Genomic DNA, 19,461 nt, shown 5'->3' on the forward strand with positions numbered 1-19,461 from the left:
GTTAATGATGTAATTTTTAAAAAACACGGCATTGGAGCCAACCATGGGCTTTGAGGATTGAAACTTTCAGTTCCATCTACCCCCTCCACCTTCTCCTACCCATCCCACCTCTCTCCCCCTACCCCACCGCCTCCTGGGAGAGAAGAGGGACTGGATATTGAATTCAGTCACCAAAAGTCAATTGGTTGATTTAATCAACCATGCCCATGTAATGAGGCCTCCATACAAACTCCAAAGGATAGAGTTTGGAGAGATTTTGCATTGGTGAACACATGGAGATTCTGAAAAAGTAATGCACTCTAAAAGGGCATCCTTTTCCCTGTATCCTGCCCTATGCATCTCTTCTATCTGGCTGTTTCTAAGTTATACCCTTTTAAAATAAACTGGTAGTCCAGTAAGTAAATGTTGCTGTGACTTCTCTGAGTCCATCGAGCAAACTGATCAAACCCAAGGAGAAGGCCATTGGACCCTCCCTCCAATCTACACTTAGGTGGTCAGAAGCACTGGTGACAACCTGGACTTGCAACTGGCATCTGAAATGGTGGTAGTAACAGGCAGCCTTTAGGGACTGAGCCCTTAGCTTGTGAGATCTGATGTTCTTTCTGAGTAGTTTCAGAATTGAATTGAATTGTAGTACACCCATCTTGGTGTCAGAAAATTGCTTGGTGTGGGAGGAAAAAAACCCATACATCTGAATTGGAGATAGAATCTTAAGGGTACATTCATCCTTTGAGAAATTTCTAAGTAAATAGTCAGAAATTCTGGTTAGAAAACTAAGAAAAACTTGCTTATTCAAGCTTCAGGTGGCCTGTTTATGATTTCCTATGATGATAGAGTTGTCGTTGTTTAGTTGCTCAGTCATGTCCAGCTCTTTTGTGACCCTATGGACTGTGGCCCTTCAGGGTCCTCTGTTCATGAAATTTCCCAGGCAAGAATACTGGAGTGGGTTGAGCCATTTCCTTCTCCAAGGGATCTTCCCTACCCAGGGATCAAACCTGCATCGCCTGCATTGGCAGGTGGATTCTTTACCACTGAGTCACCAGGGAAACCCATGATTATAGAGATTTCCACTAAATTCAGAATTTAGGGAATTTAATAAGCATCACAATATAATCATTCCATGAGTTTTGATATGTGCAGAGGTTCCTCTTAGTCAAAAGTAATTTTATCTGGATGTTTGGTAAAAGTCAGTTCAGTTCAGTTCAGTTCAGTCGCTCAGTTGTGTCCAACTCTTTGTGAACTCATGGACCACAGCACGCCAGGCCTCCCTGTCCATCACCAACTCCCAGAGTCTACTCAAACTCATCTCCATTGAGTCAGTGATGCCATCCAACCCTCTCATCCTCTGTTGTCCCTTCTCCTCCTGCCTTCAATCTTTCCCAGCATCAGGGTCTTTTCAAATGAGTCAGCTCTTCACATCAGGTGGCCAAAATATTGGAGTTTCAGCTTCAACATCAGTCCTTCCAATGAACTACCAAGACTGATCTCCTTTAGGATGGACTGGTTGGATCTCCTTGCAGTCCAAGGGACTCTCAAGAGTCTTCTCCAACAACACAGTTCAAAAGCATCAATTCTTTGGTGCTCAGCTTTCTTTACAGTCCAACTTTCACATCCATACATGACTACCGGACAACCATAGCTTTGACTAGACGGACTTTTGTTGGCACACTAATGTTTCTGTTTTTTAATATGCTGTCTAGGTTGGTCATAACTTTCCCTCCAAGGAGCAAGCGTTTTTTAATTTCATGGCTGCAGTCACCATCTGCAGTGATTTTGGAGCCCCCAAAAAGTAAAGTCTGCCACTGTTTCCACTGTTTCCCCATTTATTTGCCATGAAGTAATGGGACCAGATGCCATGATCTTAGTTTTCTGAATGTTGAGCTTTAAGACAACTTTTTCACTCTCCTCTTTCACTTTCATCAAGAGACTCTTTAGTTCTTTTTCTGCTATAAGGATAGTATCATCTGCATATCTGAGGTTATTGCTATTTCTCTCCACAATCTTGATTCCAGCTTGTGTTTCATCCAGTCCAGCGTTTCTCATGATGTACTCTGCATAGAAGTTAAATAAGCAGGGTGACAATATACAGCCTTGACGAACTCCTTTTCCTATTTGGAATCAGTCTGTTGTTCCATGTCCAGTTCTAACTTGTTTCCTGACATGCATACAGATTTCTCAGGAGGCAGGTCAGGTGGTCTGGTATTCCCATCTCTTTCAGAATTTTCCACAGTTTACTGTGATCTTCCCAGTCAAAGGCTTTGGCATAGTCAATAAAGCAGAAATAGATGTTTTTCTGGAACTCTCTTGCTTTTTTGATGATCCAGCCGATGTTGGCAATTTGATCTCTAGTTCCTCTGCCTTGTCTAAAACCAGCTTGAACATCTGGAAGTTCACAGTTCACGTATTGCTGAAGCCTGGCTTGGAGAATTTTGAGCATTACTTTGCTAGCTAGTGAGATGAGTGCAATTGTGCGGTAGTTTGAGCATTCTTTGGCATTGCCTTTCTTTGGGATTGGAATGAAAACTGACCTTTTCCAGTCCTGTGGCCATTGCTGAGTTTTCCAAATTTGCTGGCATATTGAGTGCAGCACTTTCACAGCATCATCTTTTAGGATTTGAAATAGCTCAACTGGAATTCCATCACCTCCACTAGCTTTGTTCGTAGTGATGCTTCCTAAGGCCTACTTCACTTCACATTACAGGATGTCTGGCTCTGGGTGAGTGACCACATCATTGTGATTATCTGGGTAATGAAGATCTTTTTGTACAGTTCTTCTGTGTATTCTTGCCACCCTCTTCTTAATATCTTCTGCTTCTGTTAGGTCTATACAACTTCTGTCCTTTATTGAGCCCCTCTTTGCATGGAATGTTCCCTTGGTATCTAATTTTCTTGAAGAGATCTCTAGTCTTGCCCATTCTATCGTTTTCTTCTATTTCTTTGCACTGATCATGGAGGAAGACTTTCTTATTATCTCTCCTTGCTATTCTTTGGAACTCTGCATTCAGATGGGTGTATCTTTCCTTTTCTCCTTTGCTTTTCACTTCTCTTCTTTTCACAGCTATTTGTAAGGCCTCCTCAGACACCTATTTTGCTTTTTTGTATTTCTTTTTCTCAGGGATGGTCTTGATCCCTGTCTCCTGTACAATGTCCCTTAGGTTAAAGTGTGAATGCTGAACGATTTACTGCTTTGTGAGGACTGCCTAACAATAACAGGCTGATGCCAGGCAGGTAAGTCTGGTCTAATAAGGATGTTGAAGCCAACTGTCTACTACTTACTTTTTTGTTGTTGTTGTTGCTGATCTATGGTGTCTGGCTGGGCTTCAATCCAATACCATTCTACACCAGTAGACATATCTATCTTACAGAACAGGACTATTCTCAACTCATATATCATCCTACCTCAACCAATTAGGTGTGAAGGCATGACCAAAAAAAAAAAAAAGACAGTTCTACATAGCCCTGTACAGAATCTGACTTTGGATTTCATCTGACAATCTAATAAAACAGAACATTTTGTATGAAAGGACAGTACATGATCTCAAAAGTGCTGCTAAAGCTATTGACCTTCTGTTAGTTCAACTAATTCTAGAATGTTTGTCAGATCTTCTTAGAATGGTGCCAACATTTCTATAAACACCTGTGTGTGAGGAAGGTTAGATGTAAATAAAAATTTTGACTTGCTGAACTCTAATCCTTGATAGTTGAAAAATACTATATAGGCATGAAACCAGAATTTTGAAGATTAGATTATAAATAAAGTGACCATACAGTTTATTCTCTAAACCTGACACTTCAAAGAATTTAAGTGAAAGTTAATAATCATGCCATGGCAACAAGAATAAACAGAGGTTGTCCCAGGCAAGTCAGGGAGCATTGTCACCCTAACTATATTATATTATAATAAACTACATTTTTGTGTCAATATATTTGGGATTTCACAAGGGGAGGAAAAGAGAGTTTCTGAAGGGTTTCTTTCTCTGCATCTACTTTCTCATTTTTCTTCCTCACATCCTTAGAGTTTCCTAATGTCTCCTCTAATAACCCCAGCTACTTTTTTTTTCATTCTTATCCACTAGAACGTAAGCCAAATTCAACATAAAAGTAAAATTAGTTTCACACATAACTGAACTTCAGTGGCTAGCTACCTATAGCAGCAAAACAAGTATAGGTTTAGGGGGAACTCCAGAGTGGTTATCTTTATGGCTTCTGTAGAGGCACACGATTTATGTAGAAGATATGTCCATATTTCATATTTTTCCTTTAGAGAAGGAACTCTATGCCTCTTTCCAGTGTGTAAAAAATCAACAGTGCTATGGATAATCAACAAAGTCCTACTGTATAGCCCTGAGAACTCTGTCAATATTATGCGGCAGCTCGGATAGGAGGGGAGTTTGGGATAGAAGGGATACAGGTATATGTATGGCTGAGACCCTTTGCTGTCCACCTGAAACTATCACAACATTGTTAATCAGCTATACTCAAATATAAAATAAAAAGTTAAAAAAAAATAAAATCTTTTTAAAAGTCAACAATGTTAGAATGTTAATAAGAAATTAAAGTTTTGTGCAGAGAAGCTTATAGATCAATAAAATCCTCTTGATTCTTCTTTTAATTGAGATGTAATTGACATCTAACATTGCATATGTTTAAAGTGTATAGCATGCTGATTTAGTATACTTATACACTGTAATGTGATTATCACTGGGGCGGTAGCTAATATGTCTACCATGTCCTGTAATTATCATGTCTTTTTTTGTGGTGAAAATACTCTTGAGTCTTTCCTATGTGGCACTCACATGACTTTTCATGTGAGGACAGAACAAGTCTGCCTCATTCATTAATTTGTGTATTTGTGCTCAGTGCTTTAGAGGAACATCCCACATGAGTCACAAGACGTTATCATGTCTTCACAAGGTTAAAGAAAGAGGTGAACCCATGGTAGCTGGCCCAGTGCCCTCTGGGGACTTCAAGAAAATGTCAGCAACTTCACATGTACTGGAAAGGTCAGAGGGAGGGCAAAATATGGAAGGAAGATATTATGTCAAACAACTTTTAACAACTGGCTTTTAAAGTGGAAAATAGGGTGTCCTTAAGAGCCTCTTGGTGAAAGTGAAAGAGGAGAGTGAAGAAGTTGGCTTAAAGCTCAACATTCAGAAAACTAAGATCATGGCATTCGGTCCCATTACTTCATGGCAAATAGATGGGGAAACAGTGGAAACAATGGCAGACTTTATTTTGTTGGGGGGGGGGGCTCCAAAATCACTGCAGATGGTGACTGCAGCCATGAAATTAAAAGACACTTGCTCCTTGGAGGGAAAGTTATGACCAACCTAGACAGCTTATTAAAAAGCAGAAACATTACTTTGTCAGCAAAGGTCCGTCTAGTCAAGGCTATGGTTTTTCCATTAGTCATGTATGGATGTGAGAGTTGGACTATAAAGAAAGCTGAGCCCCAGTGAATTGATGCTTTTGAACTGTGGTGTTGGAGAAGACTCTTGAGAGTCCCTTGGACTGCAAGGAGATCCAATCAGTCCATCCCAAAGGAGATCAGTCTTGGGTGTTCATTGGAAGGACTGATGTTGAAGCTGAAACTCCAATATTTTTGCCACCTGATGTGAAGAGCTGACTCATTTGAAAAGACCCTGATGCTTGGAAAGATTGAGGGCAGGAGGAGAAGGGGACAACAGAGGATGAGAGGGTTGGATGGCATCACTAACTCAATAGACATGAGTTTGAGCAAACTTCAGGAGTTAGTGATGGACAGGGAGGCCTGGCATGCTGTGGTCCATGGGGTCACAAAGAGTTGGACATGACTGAGCGACTGAACTTAACTGAACTTAGAAATTGGGTAAATGTCTGTTCTCAAGTTCGTGGTATAAATGAGACGTGAGAAGAAAGTCATCTTCAAGCAGTGTCTCCACATTTCTCCTGGCCACATAGGAATCATTCTCAGAAGAGGAAATGCTCTTTTGAGAAACACTGGAGTGTCTCACAATGACTTAAAGAATAGCCAATATTAAATGGAACTTGCTATGAATCAGAGGCTGTTCTGAATACTTTTCATATATCATTTCAGGAAAATTCTGGGCTAGGCATCATAGAGATCTGAGTCAGAGTCCTGGTTCTGTTACTTTATAGCTGTGTGGTTATAGGAAGAAGATTCTTAAACTCTAATATTAAGTTTATTCAAGTATAAAACACTGTTAGGGTGGTTGTGGGAAATAGGTGAGATCAGGTGTGCATAAGCACTAGCAGGTTGCTGGCACATAATGTTCCTACTGTGTTGAACACCCCATGAGCCTTCAGATTCAACAAGCTTGTGCTAGGAGAACATTGTCTGAAGGCCACTGAGCAATTAGCCATTCTGATATCACACGATATGGGATAGTCCCATTAACTTTAAGAAGATTTGTGTGCCTCTTTCTGCTTGGGAAAAATATCCCCATTTCTATGACCTATGTTCTACAAACATGGAGAAGTTTGGCAACAAAGAACATGGTAAGATTTACCAAAGCCAAAGGAGATGTTACAAGAATGACAAAGACCTAATATTTATTATGAAAATGATGAAGTTAATTTGCATTTCCTTCCAGCATCCTGAGCTTTAAGATTTTATTTTCCCAGAAGGGCATTCATAGAGAGGTATCTTAATGTCTGCACAATATCAGAAACATTTATTTCTTGCGAATGGGTACTTGTTGAAAGAGACTGACGCTTATGTGGTTTTTGTTTTTGTTCAGTCGCTAAGTTGTGTTGTCAAAAACTTCTGAAATGTGATATTTACATCTCTACCCATACAGTTACCAGTAAAGAGTGTAGATGGTTTGTGTTGATAATTCTTGGTACTAAAAGACTTGCTAATTAAAATAGTCTACAACCACAAACCACTTTGGGAGTGAGGCTGATACCTATAATTAACCTCATTTTGCAAGTGAAGGAAGAAACAAGAGCACAGAAAGAGACAACGTGATCTAGCCAAAGCCACAGCTACTCAAGGGCAAACCTAAAGACTCGAATTCAACAAAACTTGAATCTCAAATCACAAAGCCTGGTTCAATCAACCTTTGTTAACCTTCAGCAATTTTATGGTTCTTTTCTGTGGGTTGTGCTTGTGGGATTCAGAAGTGGGCTTTGTTATCATTGTTCCTTGGTATATATAATAAGCAAAACAAATTGCATTTAAAATCTCTCACACGTACACACACATACACACATCTACTGAGAAAATTCCTTCCCCAATAATGACCTACTAAAAGCTAATCAAAGGATAACTGCATCAAAACTACTAATCAAAGGATAACTGCATCAAAACTGCACGGTCCTGTTGAATCTCTTTGAGGGGTTTTATAGGCTGAACACAGGGGTACCAGGAACACTTTAGGGTGTAAGTGGATCACTTCCATGTCATGTATGTTACCCTGCTCCTGGTCCTTTAAATTTAGTCAGCCCCATAGAGAGTATGTCAAAGTCACCAGTACCAGCTCTCTGGTATTTGCCTAGGATCCAGTCCCAGCGTGCATGAGAATACTCTTATTCTGTGTTACCAGCTCCCTGAACTCTCTGATCTTCTCTTATGCTGTGGTTTTTAGAAATTATTTCAGGCTTTTCTCTGGGACTGGTTTCATACCCCCCGAAGCTCTTTTTTTAAAATAATTCTTTTGTTGTTCAATTTTTATTTATTTATTTATTTATTTTTGGCTGCCCTGGGTCTTCGTTGCTCTGTGCAGGCTTTCTCTAGTTGAGGCAACCAGGTGCGACTCTCTAGTTACCAGGTGCGGGCTTCTTATTTCAGTGGCTTCTCTTGTGGAGCAGGGGCTCTAGGGCAGCACTCTCAGTAATTAAGACCCACAGGCTTGGTTGTCCCTCGACATGTAGACTCTTCCCAGACCAGGGATCGAACTTAGGTCTCCCTGCACTGATGGGCAGATTCTTAACCACTGACCACCAGGAAAGTCCACTTTAAGTAACAGACTTTGTGTCCGTGAACTTGTACTATAGCTAATAAGCTAACAGGTATAAAATATTTTAAGGTACTGAAGGTTTTTCTCCTTTTGACCCTTGTGCTTTTTTGAGAAGCTACCCTCTTTCAATCAGTTGGGTAGCAGCAATAGTTTCTAAAGGTATTGCCCTAGAGGGGAGGGAGGGCCTATATAACCAAGAACAAAAAGTTAAATTCTTGGCTTTGAATTCTAAGTTAGCTCTTGAAATTGATGGCAGAGACAGTGAGTGCAAGTAGACACTTTTAAATTGCAAGAGTTGGGCTATTTGAAAGTGCAAGTATTTTTAAGTTTAGAAGCTTGGCTTTGAAAGTCAAAAGCCAAAATCCAAATATAAAGTTTATACCATAATTATTGACTTTGGAACAATATAGGATGATGTAAGAGCAGTCTTCCTAGCCAAAAGGAAGTAAAATTTCCAGGACTTGGCAGGAGAAAGAAAATCAGAGGGGACATGAAAGAAACTTGGCTTCATGAGTGTAGTTTCTGCCCTTTTCACTCTTCAGACTGAGTCTCAAGAATATTGGTGAAACACATCAGCTATTCTGCTAAGGTTTAGGGGGCTCTAAGAGCAGGAGAACCACGTTCAAGCTCCCCAGGGTGGTGCCTGGTGAGATCTTTCAGCTTGTGGTGAAGCCTTAGTTTTTAAGAAGACATTTGAGCTGAAGAGTAGTATTGGCTAATGAGATCACTAGGTAAAGGGGCCTTAGGCAGCTTCTCAGAGTCCTGCACACCCCTGCATGGTGTGGAAGAACCTTCAAAAGTTCCTAGGCTACAATGTGACAGTTCCTCCAAAAATTAAACATAGAATTACCTTATGATCCACCAATCTCACTTCTAGCTAAATACTGAAAAGAATTAAAAGTAAGAACTCAAACATATATTTCCATATCAGTGATCTATCAGCAGGGCTTCCCTGGTGGCTCAGATGGCAAAGAATCTGCCTGCAAGGCGGGAGACCAAGGTTCAATCAATGGGTAGGGAAGATCCCCTGGAGAAGGAAATGGCAACCCGCTCCAGTATTCTTGCCTGGAGAATCCCATAGACAGAGGAGCCTGGTGGGCCACAGTCCATGGGGTTGCAGAGTTGGACAGGACTGAGCGAGTAACACTTGTTCTATCAGCATTATTCACAATGGCCAAAAGGTGGAAACAACCCAAATATCCAGTATGAATGAATAGATAAATAAAACGTGGTATACATATACAATGGAATATTATTATGCATCCTATGAAGTATTATTCAACCTTAAAAAGGAATGAAATCTGACACTTGTTGCAATAAGAATAAACCTATAAAACATGCTAAGTGAAATAAGCCAGAGGCAAATGACAAAAACTGTATGATTCCATTTATACAAGGTGCCTAGAATAGTCAAATTCAAAGACAGAAAGAAGAATAGTGGTTTTCAGCTATGGGGAGGGGAGAATGGAGAGTAATTATTTAATAGGTACTGGGTTTCAGTTTGGGATGATGAAAAAGTCATGATGATGGATAGTGGTGATAGTTGTACATCACCAGTGTGAAGATGAACAATAATACCACTGAACTGGACACATAAAAATGGTTGAAATGGAAAAATTTATGTTTATTTTGTTGTTTCATCGCTCAGTTGTGTCTGACTCTTTTGCAACCCCATGGATTGTAGCCCACCAGGCTCCTCTGTCCATGGGATTTCCCAGGCAGGAATACTGGAGTAGATTGCCATTTCCATCTCCAGGGGATCTTCCTGATCCAGGGATCAAACCCACATCTCCTGCATTGGCAGGTGAATTCTGTACAACTGAGTTACCAGGGAAGCTGTATATATTTTACCATAATTTTAAAAAATCAAAGTGAAAATGTTCTCATGCCTACATTAGAAAGACAAAATTGAAAGTGAGACCAGTGGGCCTAGGGAGGTCAGGATAAGGTGGCTATAGAGTGACCTGCAGTGTCCTTGTGACTGGGGAGCCAAGGGGACACAGATGATTCAGCACAGTCATAGTAGACAAAGGCGACCAATACAAGGGAAATAGGGACTGTTCCTCTCAGCAGAAACCACCTAGGCAGTTTGTCAATCACCGTAAATCTTCAAAGTCAGGATGATAGATCACCCAGAACTTGGATTACTGCTCAGGAACAGAAAGAGGTGAATGGAGAAAACACTAACTTGATCTTTATCCAAAAAAGATTGAGATTACATTGGATTACAGGGTTAGGTTTTCCATCATCAGTAAAATAAAAACTTCAGAGCTAAAGTAGATTGAATGATAAGGAAACCATTTCCATTTTGCATACATGAAAGTGTATGACTGTGAAATATGTTCCCATTACATTGCTATATGCCTTTTTTGCAAACTTGGACACTCCTCAAATCTATGGCAATTGTAGAGCTCGTTTGTGAGGAATGGGAAATTCTGATTGGCTCAGGATTACTGCAGCTTCTTTGGGCTCACCATCTGAGACAGTTACACAGTTTCACTGATGACCAACCTTTGGACCAATCCCAGGACATGGATGTTCATGAAGCTGGATCTTTGGGTCCCATGTTACACCTCGACCTTTGAAAGCATCTTTATGCTGTTTGGACTGTTGAATAACCCTCCCACCATCATCTTCCAATAGCTAATGGTAAGAATCTAGAAGGCCTCCTGAACTAATAGCTCTTAATAATGGCTAATCTATTACACACTTATTCTATGCTGGCACTGTGCTGAGTACTTTCTAGGATATCTCATTTAGGCCTCACAGCAAATCCGAGGTAAGGACTACTATTAACCACATTTTGCAGAAGGAAAAAACGAAGGTTAGTGAAGACAGGTAACTTGCTCCAGGTCACACAGCCAGTAAGCAACAGAGCCAGGAAGACCCTGGAAACCTGACTTCACAGCTCAAGCGCTCATGATGATGCCACATCACTTACTGTTATTGGGACATTCTCTTGATGTACGCCTAAATTCTAGCTTCACAGGAATCACTGGCATGGATATTCCCAGAGGCAACAGAGTTAAGAACTGGCTTAATCGTTAACTGTGTTTGAGGCCTCACTGGTTGATTATATGTCCACATAAACACACAAGGCTTCCACATGATGCCTAATAAATTAAAAATGATTTTGAAATGGGATTTTTCTTTAAATTATGGAAAGTATTCAGCATATCTTTGGCTTTAGTAGTCTTATGGGCAGCTCATCTCCCAATTCTATCCAAAACACGACTAAATCACGACTTACCGACTGAATAACAACAACATTTTTAACAACTTGGGAAATTTGAGGGAACTATAAATACAGATAAATCAAGAAGAAAAAATCTACTAGAAATTCCAGGAAAAGAATTAAGAAATAAAGAAAACAGAGTCATGACCCAAATATGAAGCAAATAGACTTTCAAGGTGGTGCAGTGGCTTTATACCATGAAAACTCACTTTGCTCCATCCACAGCAAAAATAAAAATAAAATGTAAAGAAAAAAAAGCAAAAGGTATAACTGGGCTCAAATACCAGGTAAATATATTCAAAATCCCCAAAGGATTAGAAACTCAAAACAGTGAAAAGAACTGAAGCTGGGGCAGCGAGGAGTTTGGCTTTTGTAAAGTGAAAAGGATTAAAACGCTCAAATGAGACAGGAGAGTGAATCCAGAGACGTAGCTCAAAGCCCTAAGTGATAGTGGGGCACCCCCAACACTGTGAAAAGAGAATGAAAACGAACTACTGCTAACTGTTGCCTGAGACCATAACTTCTAGTGAACTGCAGGCCAAAGGAGGCCAGTGTCAAGATCATTGCCTTGTAACCAGGAGGTAAGCCAAGACACACAATGAACAGTATACGATGAGATCTGCCCTATCCTTAATATCATCTCTGATCCACTGTTATGAGACTAGGTTCTGAATTAGGGACACAGAAGCCTGAGTGAAGTTAATTTAAAAACTGATAGGCAAAGAAAGATGAGTAGAGAGGTTGAGAGAGAGAAAAAGCCATAAGATAAAAAACAAATTCTCACTTAAAATGAAGCAAAATCTCAAGACACAAATTTATTGCTAACAAAGATAAGCCAATAAAATCTACAATTAGAACAGGAATTCAATACAGATAAATGTTTTATAGAATGGTCTGATAAGGTATTAACCACAAATATATTGAGGACATTCAAATATATAAGTTGAGACATAATCTCCCTTTAAAAGGCCATAAGATTATAAACAGAATAGGTAGAAATGAAACTAGAACATTGGATAACTAAAAGAACCAAATCAAAATCTTGAAAATAAAACATATAATCATTTGGAAAAGGTATGGGCTGATCATATAACAACAGAATTGAACTTTAAAAACAATACATTAAATGAAAGCCAGATGCAAAAGACTGTACGTTGTACAATTACTTTTATTTGAAATGTCAAAATTGTTTTTAAAAAGCAGATCTATAGAGGCACATATTAGATTAGTGATGGCCAGAGACTGAGAATGGAAATAAGGATTGACTACAAATGAGTAAAAAGGATTTTTTTGGAATGATAGAAATGTTCTAAAACTGGATTATGGGGAGGGATCTACAACTCTATAAATTTACCAAAAATCTTCAAATTGTACACTTAAAATGGGTGAATTTTATGATATATAAATTATACCTCAATGAGGCTGTTAAAGATACAATCACTGGAATAAAAAAAAGTGTTTATAGTCAAGCATACTTTCAAAACTGGACACAGTTGAAAACTTAGAAATGAAGACATAAGTGAGGAACTTGGTATGTCATGCAGAGACAAATTAAAACTGAGAGAGCATTAAAAAACACGGAGGATAGATTTTGAGGTTCCAACAATTGCCTAATAAAAGTTCCAGAAACAGGATGGAAGTAAGTTAGGAAAGAAATCTTTGAAGCAAGAATGGCTAAGAATTTCTAAAAACTGAAGAAAGACACTGATTTATTTCAAAATACTCATCAGTTACCTGTTTTGTGCCAGGCACTCGGAATATAACAGCGAACAAAATAAAATCTATGCCCTCACTCAGATTAGATGTGTATTTTCAGTAGCAAGCAAGATAAATAAAAACGCCAAACTACATCACAATAAAACTGGAGAACATCAAGGATAAAGACATAATCTTAAAATCTTCCAGGAAAAAATGAATTATTATATACAGAGTAGTGATATATCAGCAGCAGATTTAATATCAGCAGTAGCAGAAGGCAGAAAACAGTAATAATGGGGTTGATGAAAAATGTGCATCTGCAAGTAATTTTTCATACAGACAAACTGTGATTCATTACTGAGAGGGGAAAAGGTATGTTTAATTATATGAAACCAAAAGAATTTATCATCCATAGAACCCTATTAAATTAAGAACAGTTAAAGATGTAATTTAGTAAGGAAAAATACAGACAGAGAAGACATGGGATATGGAATAAAATATGTCAGTCAGTTTAACAATTTTGTGTAAAAAACACAACTCTAATTTCTGTGTAATTTTAAATACACTTAAAACCATGACTCTAAGTAACAATAAGATGATGGGGATGATATTCAGTGTCTAGCATCCTAAGACCTGTGTTTGGGTTAGGAGTATAATAGAAATACTGAATTATTATAAACCTTACAAGAAAAAATGAATAGCTCATAGTGTAAATAAATTTTAAATTTAAGAATAGAAATATTATCTATAATAATGCTTAATTAATTAATAGAAGGAAAAAAGAGAAGTGAATCCCGGAAATTGTATGAGGGCATGAAAGTAGACCAAAAAAAAAGGAAAATGATAGTAAAAAGAAAACACAAATTAAGATGGTGAAATTAATTTAAAATACATTTTCAATCACAAAACATAGTAACGAATTAAACTCATCTAAATAAAGACCAAAATTGTGTGTTAAAAAATCTAACCCTGGGTGTCTGGAAAACATATCTAAAACAAAATATCCAAAAAGGATGAAAATAGGTGAATGGAAATAGATCATTTAACTACTAACTGTGTAGGAGCTGGGATAGCAATATTAATATAAGATAAATATGATATAAGGCAAATAAGAAACAAATGAAAATGTAGCACAATTTTAATTGATAGATAGCTAAGAAAATAGATGCCTTGATTTGACCTTGATGTTAGGACTGGTTTGTTTTATACAGCTGAGGGATCCTGACACTGGAGGAGAGAATGTAATCTTAGTGTGACACCTGAACCAGCGCTGGACGATGTTTACATCGTCATACTAATGTAAGTGTTGTTGATTGGTTTGCACATTTTAGATTCATCTTGGAAAAACCAAGGAAGACTTGGTTTCCATTGCAGGCAGGATGCGTATATTACAATGTAATGAAATGAAGATAAAATGTGCGGACAGTAGTGGCACATGGAAGGGAGGGGAGTGTATGGAAATTAACATCTTCACATAAAACAGGGAGTCAAGAGGCCCTGTCAAAAGTTGGTGGAATAAGCAATGAAATTTGAAGCATATTATTTAAAATTAGACATATAATCCATAAAACATACAATCACTAGAAGAACTAAAAATATTAATATAAAATTATTTAAGGGAATACTGAAACAAATCTTCAACTTCCAGAAATGGGAGTCAACAGATAATGCTTAAAATTGATTAATCAAGAAGTAGAGGTATAAGAATGTGTGCATAACCTGATTTGTTGTTCAGTCGCTAAGTTGTGTCCAACACTTTGTGACTCCATGGACTGCAGCATGCCAGGCTTCCCTGTCCTTCACCATCTCCTAGAGTTTGCTCAAACTCTTCCATTGAGTCAGTGATGCCATCCAACCATCTCAACCTCTGTCACCGCCTTTTCCTCCTGCCTTCAATCTTTCCCAGCAATAGGATCTTTTCCAATGAGTCGGCTCTTTGCATCAGGTGGCCAAAGTGTTGGATCTTCAGCTTCAGCATCAGTCCTACCAATGAATATTCAGGATTGATTTCCTTTAGGATTAACTGGTTTGATCTCCTTACTGTCCAAGAGACTCTGAAAAGTCTTCTCCAATACCACAGTGGGCCTTAAGAAACAATCTGATGGAGGTAACCAACAAAAGTTCTAAACTCCTGAGAACAGAACCAGGGATGGAAGTGGAGTAGTGCAGGAGACTACTGTTTTTCATCATAAGCAGAACTGTTTGATATGTTAAATATTCATAAATTACTTCTATAAAAGTAAAAATTAAAATGAAATTTAAATTGAAATACTACTCCAAAAGGACTCTTCTTACTCTGGGCCTGTGCCATGCTACATTTCCCATCACGAAGAACTATGCAGCCTGAACAAATTATTGGGAGTGTAAACTAGAGCCACTGGGTATGTGGCTTGAGAAGAACCTTATCTCCTTGGAATTTCTGAGACTTTTTTTGATCTTACTATTGTCAGTAACAACCACAGAGTCTCACATCAACTAACATTGAGGTCAACAGTCCTTCCTGTCTTAAGTGACATATCTGAATTTCTGCTGCCCTGGCAGGGGACAGCAGTCAACAATCATTAGGACTTTTTCCTGGTCAGAAAACACATGAGAGGCATTGCAGAGATTTTGACCAGGTTTTCATTGTCCAGCCAGAACTCTTCTCCTTGGATGAAATTTCCCACAACAGGTAAGAGGAGACTTACTTTTCTCAGTCTACACTTTGGGATCTCTCAAACCTGGGACATGGATGTTCTTTTTTTATTCAAGGAGTTTATGGAAAACCACTTGCTTTAATCACTGAATCTTATATTGAAAACATTGCTACTTTTTAAGGCTCTCTCTGTAAGGGTTTTTAAGAAGATGAGGGCTTTCAGAAACTAAGCCCAGAAATCCTGCTGACAGTTTTATAGAGAAGGCACCCAATAACGACTTACTGACATTCCTGTTGTTATTGTGGATAATGTTTACGGTAGCACCAATAAGGAGATGAACAAGAACTCATTTCATCACCCTACAAAACAAAGCACTGGAGCTTTCTTTGTGAAGAGTCAACACTCTAATTTCTTCAGAAAGGTATGTCAACAATGCCGCTGCCCATTTCCCTTGGGGATGAGCTCCTTGGCTTCTACCTGCTATAAAGGGTCTCTCTTTTGTACTCTCTTAGCATGTCATTCTGCCATCCCAAATATGTTTTCCAAATATCTTATCACCAGCTCTGATAGCCCTGACTCTAGAGATTCTCTCCATTTAGTAGTTGATGCTGTCGTTGAGAGCAGCCCACAGTGTTTGGGAGGAACCTACCATTCAGGAAGCCACGTGCTTACTAGTCAAGCAAAGCGTCATACACAGAAAGCCTACTATTAAGTGATGTGTTCCTGTCTCTCAGGTGCCTAACACAGCCACTCAAGTTTTGTCTGGCAGTGGCAGACCTGCAGACTGAGGGTAGGGGAGAGAGACATATAGAGATTATTACCATCCAGACATACCATTCAGCCCAATTAATCATGCATCAGCCACCTGAATATAGCATGGCCCAAGGTTGATCTGGGAACTCTATATTTTTCATCGCATAGACATGATCTTTGTCTCAGAGGATTCTCCTTCCCTGCTCTTCCCACCCTCCTTCTTTTCCTTTTTCCCATTTTCCTTCCTTTACTCACCAGACATCATTTGAGATATGTGTGCCAGATACTACTTCAGAGAGAAGGTGCTAAGAATAACATGCCAACTTCCCATTTAGGAAAGTCTGAAAGACCCCAACATCAGGAGCTGAAGTGGGTTTTTGTTAGACTCTACCTCAGGAATGAGTGGAACAAATTTCCATTAAAATTGAGTAATTCCTTTGCTATTATCTTCTCCTATTCTGAAGGCTGTCTTTTCACCTTGCTAATAGTTTCCTTTGATGTGCAGAAGCTTTTAAGGTTAATTAGGTCCCATTTGTTTATTTTTGCTTTTATTTCCAATATTCTGGGAGGTGGGTCATAGAGGATCCTGCTGTGATATATGTCAGAGAGTGTTTTGCCTATGTTCTCCTCTAGGAGTTTTATAGTTTCTGGTCTTACGTTGAGATCTTTAATCCATTTTGAGTTTATTTTTGTGTATGGTGTTAGAAAGTGTTCTAGTTTCATTCTTTTACAAGTGGTTGACCAGATTTCCCAGCACCACTTGTTAAAGAGATTGTTTTTAATCCATTGTATATTCTTGCCTCCTTTGTCAAAGATAAGGTGTCCATATGTGCGTGGATTTATCTCTGGGCTTTCTATTTTGCTCCATTGATCAATATTTCTGTCTTTGTGCCAGTACCATACTGTCTTGATAACTGTGGCTTTGTAGTAGAGCCTGAAGTCAGGTAGGTTGATTCCTCCAGTTCCATTCTTCTTTCTCAAGATAGCTTTGGCTATTCGAGGTTTTTTGTATTTCCATACAAATTGTGAAATTATTTGTTCTAGCTCTGTGAAGAATGCTGTTGGTAGCTTGATGGGGATTGCATTGAATCTATAGATTGCTTTGGGTAGTATACTCATTTTCACTATATTGATTCTTCCAATCCATGAACATGGTATATTTCTCCATCTGTTAGTGTCCTCTTTGATTTCTTTCACCAGTGTTTTATAGTTTTCTATATATAGGTCTTTAGTTTCTTTAGGTAGATATATTCCTAAGTATTTTATTCTTTCCATTGCAATGGTGAATGGAATTGTTTCCTTAATTTCTCTTTCTGTTTTCTCATTATTAGTGTATAGGAATGCAAGTGATTTCTGTGTGTTGATTTTATATCCTGCAACTTTACTATAGTCATTGATTACTGAGGAAACCAGAAGGGAAAGAGACACGTGTACCCCTATGTTCATCGCAGCACTGTTTATAATAGCCAGGACATGGAAGCAACCTAGATGTCCATCAGCAGATGAATGGATAAGAAAGCTGTGGTACGTATACGCAATGGAGTACTACTCAGCCATTAAAAAGAATACATTTGAAGCAGTTCTAATGAGGTGGATGAAACTGGAGCCTATTATACAGAGTGAAGTAAGCCAGAAAGAAAAACACCAATACAGTATAGTAACGCATATATATGGAATTTAGAAAGATGGTAACAATAACCCTGTGTACGAGACAGCAAAAGAGACACTGATGTATAGAACAGTCTTATGGACTCTGTGAGAGAGGGAGAGGGTGGGAAGATTTGGGAGAATGGCATTGAAACATGTAAAATATCATGTATGAAACAAGTTGCCAGTCCAGGTTCGATGCACGATACTGGATGCTTGGGGCTGGTGCACTGGGATGACCCAGAGGGATGGAATTGGGAGGGAGGAGGGAGGAGGGTTCAGGATGGGGAACACATGTATACCTGTGGCGGATTCATTTTGATATTTGGCAAAACTAATACAATTATGTAAAGTTTAAAAATAAAATAAAATTAAAAAAAAAATTGAGTAATTCCCATCAGTGTTGCATCTGCTTGAGTAACACCCTGTCCTCCACCGCATTTGGTTGGTAAGGTTCTGTGAACAATTATAAGTACATGGATGAAAAGACTCCCCTAACTTACCTAGGTTCTTTGAAGGAGGAACAGAGGGCCACTGCCACTGCCCAGTATGGCTGTGCAAGTTGGGCTATGAATATAGAGGAGTGTCTGAAGGAGGTGAGTTGGGGTAGAAATCTAGCCCGTGTTCTGCTCAATAATCCATGAGGCTAAGGCCCCAGAAAATGGGCCCTTTTTCTCATTCTCCCAAGATACTGTATGTTGTAGGAAGCAGCTTTGTGTTCTCTGATTGTAATCCTCTGATGGAAAGGCCAGGGAGTTATAAACCAGAGTGAGAACACAGACTGCGTGAAGCACAAGCTTTACAGAGCGAGCTCCAGAATGATCATGACTATCCACACCAGGTACCCTGCTCTGAAACAGCCTGGGGGCAGGGTTTTCTGATGCTCCTGATACATATGTAGCTTGGGATTTAGGTCTCGTAATGGAGAGTTTGGTTTCTACCCAGTCACTTCTCACGTTAGTCCTATTGATGCTTCTCTCAAATAAATATGTCTCCTGAAGTAAATACACCCTCTTCATCCTCACTGATATTTTCATACGGGAAATCCCCAAAAAGATGCAATTAAACCTGAACACAGGATTTAAGGAGATGTGGCAGAGAATTGCTAATTTTCCAGGACCAGCCTTGTTGTTACCTAAAAAACCTGTCTGGAAAAAAGATCCAGGTTCCAGTCGTGACTCTGATCCTAATGCTTGCCTGTTCTTGAATAAATCTTTACCTCTCTCTGGGCTTCAGTCTCTTGATCTGTACAATAAGAGGACTGGGTCTTTATTTAGTTGTGCCAGGCTGTGGTTTTACCTGACTTGGCTTTCAGAGGTTGGAAGCAGAAAGGTGATTTGGCAGTAAGCCCTGTGGAGCCTGCATCCAGGACAGAAGGGAAGATACGGTTGCAAGGCACAGAGCCCTGGCTTTTCTCCCTATTCAGCTCATGCCAAGGGAATCAAGAATATGCCCTGGGCATACCAAACATTACTTATACTGACTTGAGCTTCAGCTTCTCCTTTTGTTCGTTAAGCCCTTGTGGAAGTTG

General features: G+C 39.1%; 1 long non-coding RNA gene across 1 annotated transcript in view; it reads left to right on the top strand.

The window, feature by feature from the left end:
• The first annotated feature begins 11,050 nt into the window (after positions 1 to 11,050).
• The window catches only part of LOC123332953, a 42,802-nt gene continuing 34,391 nt past the window's right edge, over positions 11,051 to 19,461 (top strand). Inside the window, exon 1 of the long non-coding RNA XR_006550162.2 lies at positions 11,051 to 14,193. This is a non-coding gene — a long non-coding RNA (uncharacterized LOC123332953). The remainder of the gene's footprint in view (positions 14,194 to 19,461) is intronic.

The sequence above is a fragment of the Bubalus bubalis genome, chromosome 3, assembly GCF_019923935.1.
Source record: "Bubalus bubalis isolate 160015118507 breed Murrah chromosome 3, NDDB_SH_1, whole genome shotgun sequence".
NCBI classification, from domain to species: domain Eukaryota; kingdom Metazoa; phylum Chordata; class Mammalia; order Artiodactyla; family Bovidae; genus Bubalus; species Bubalus bubalis.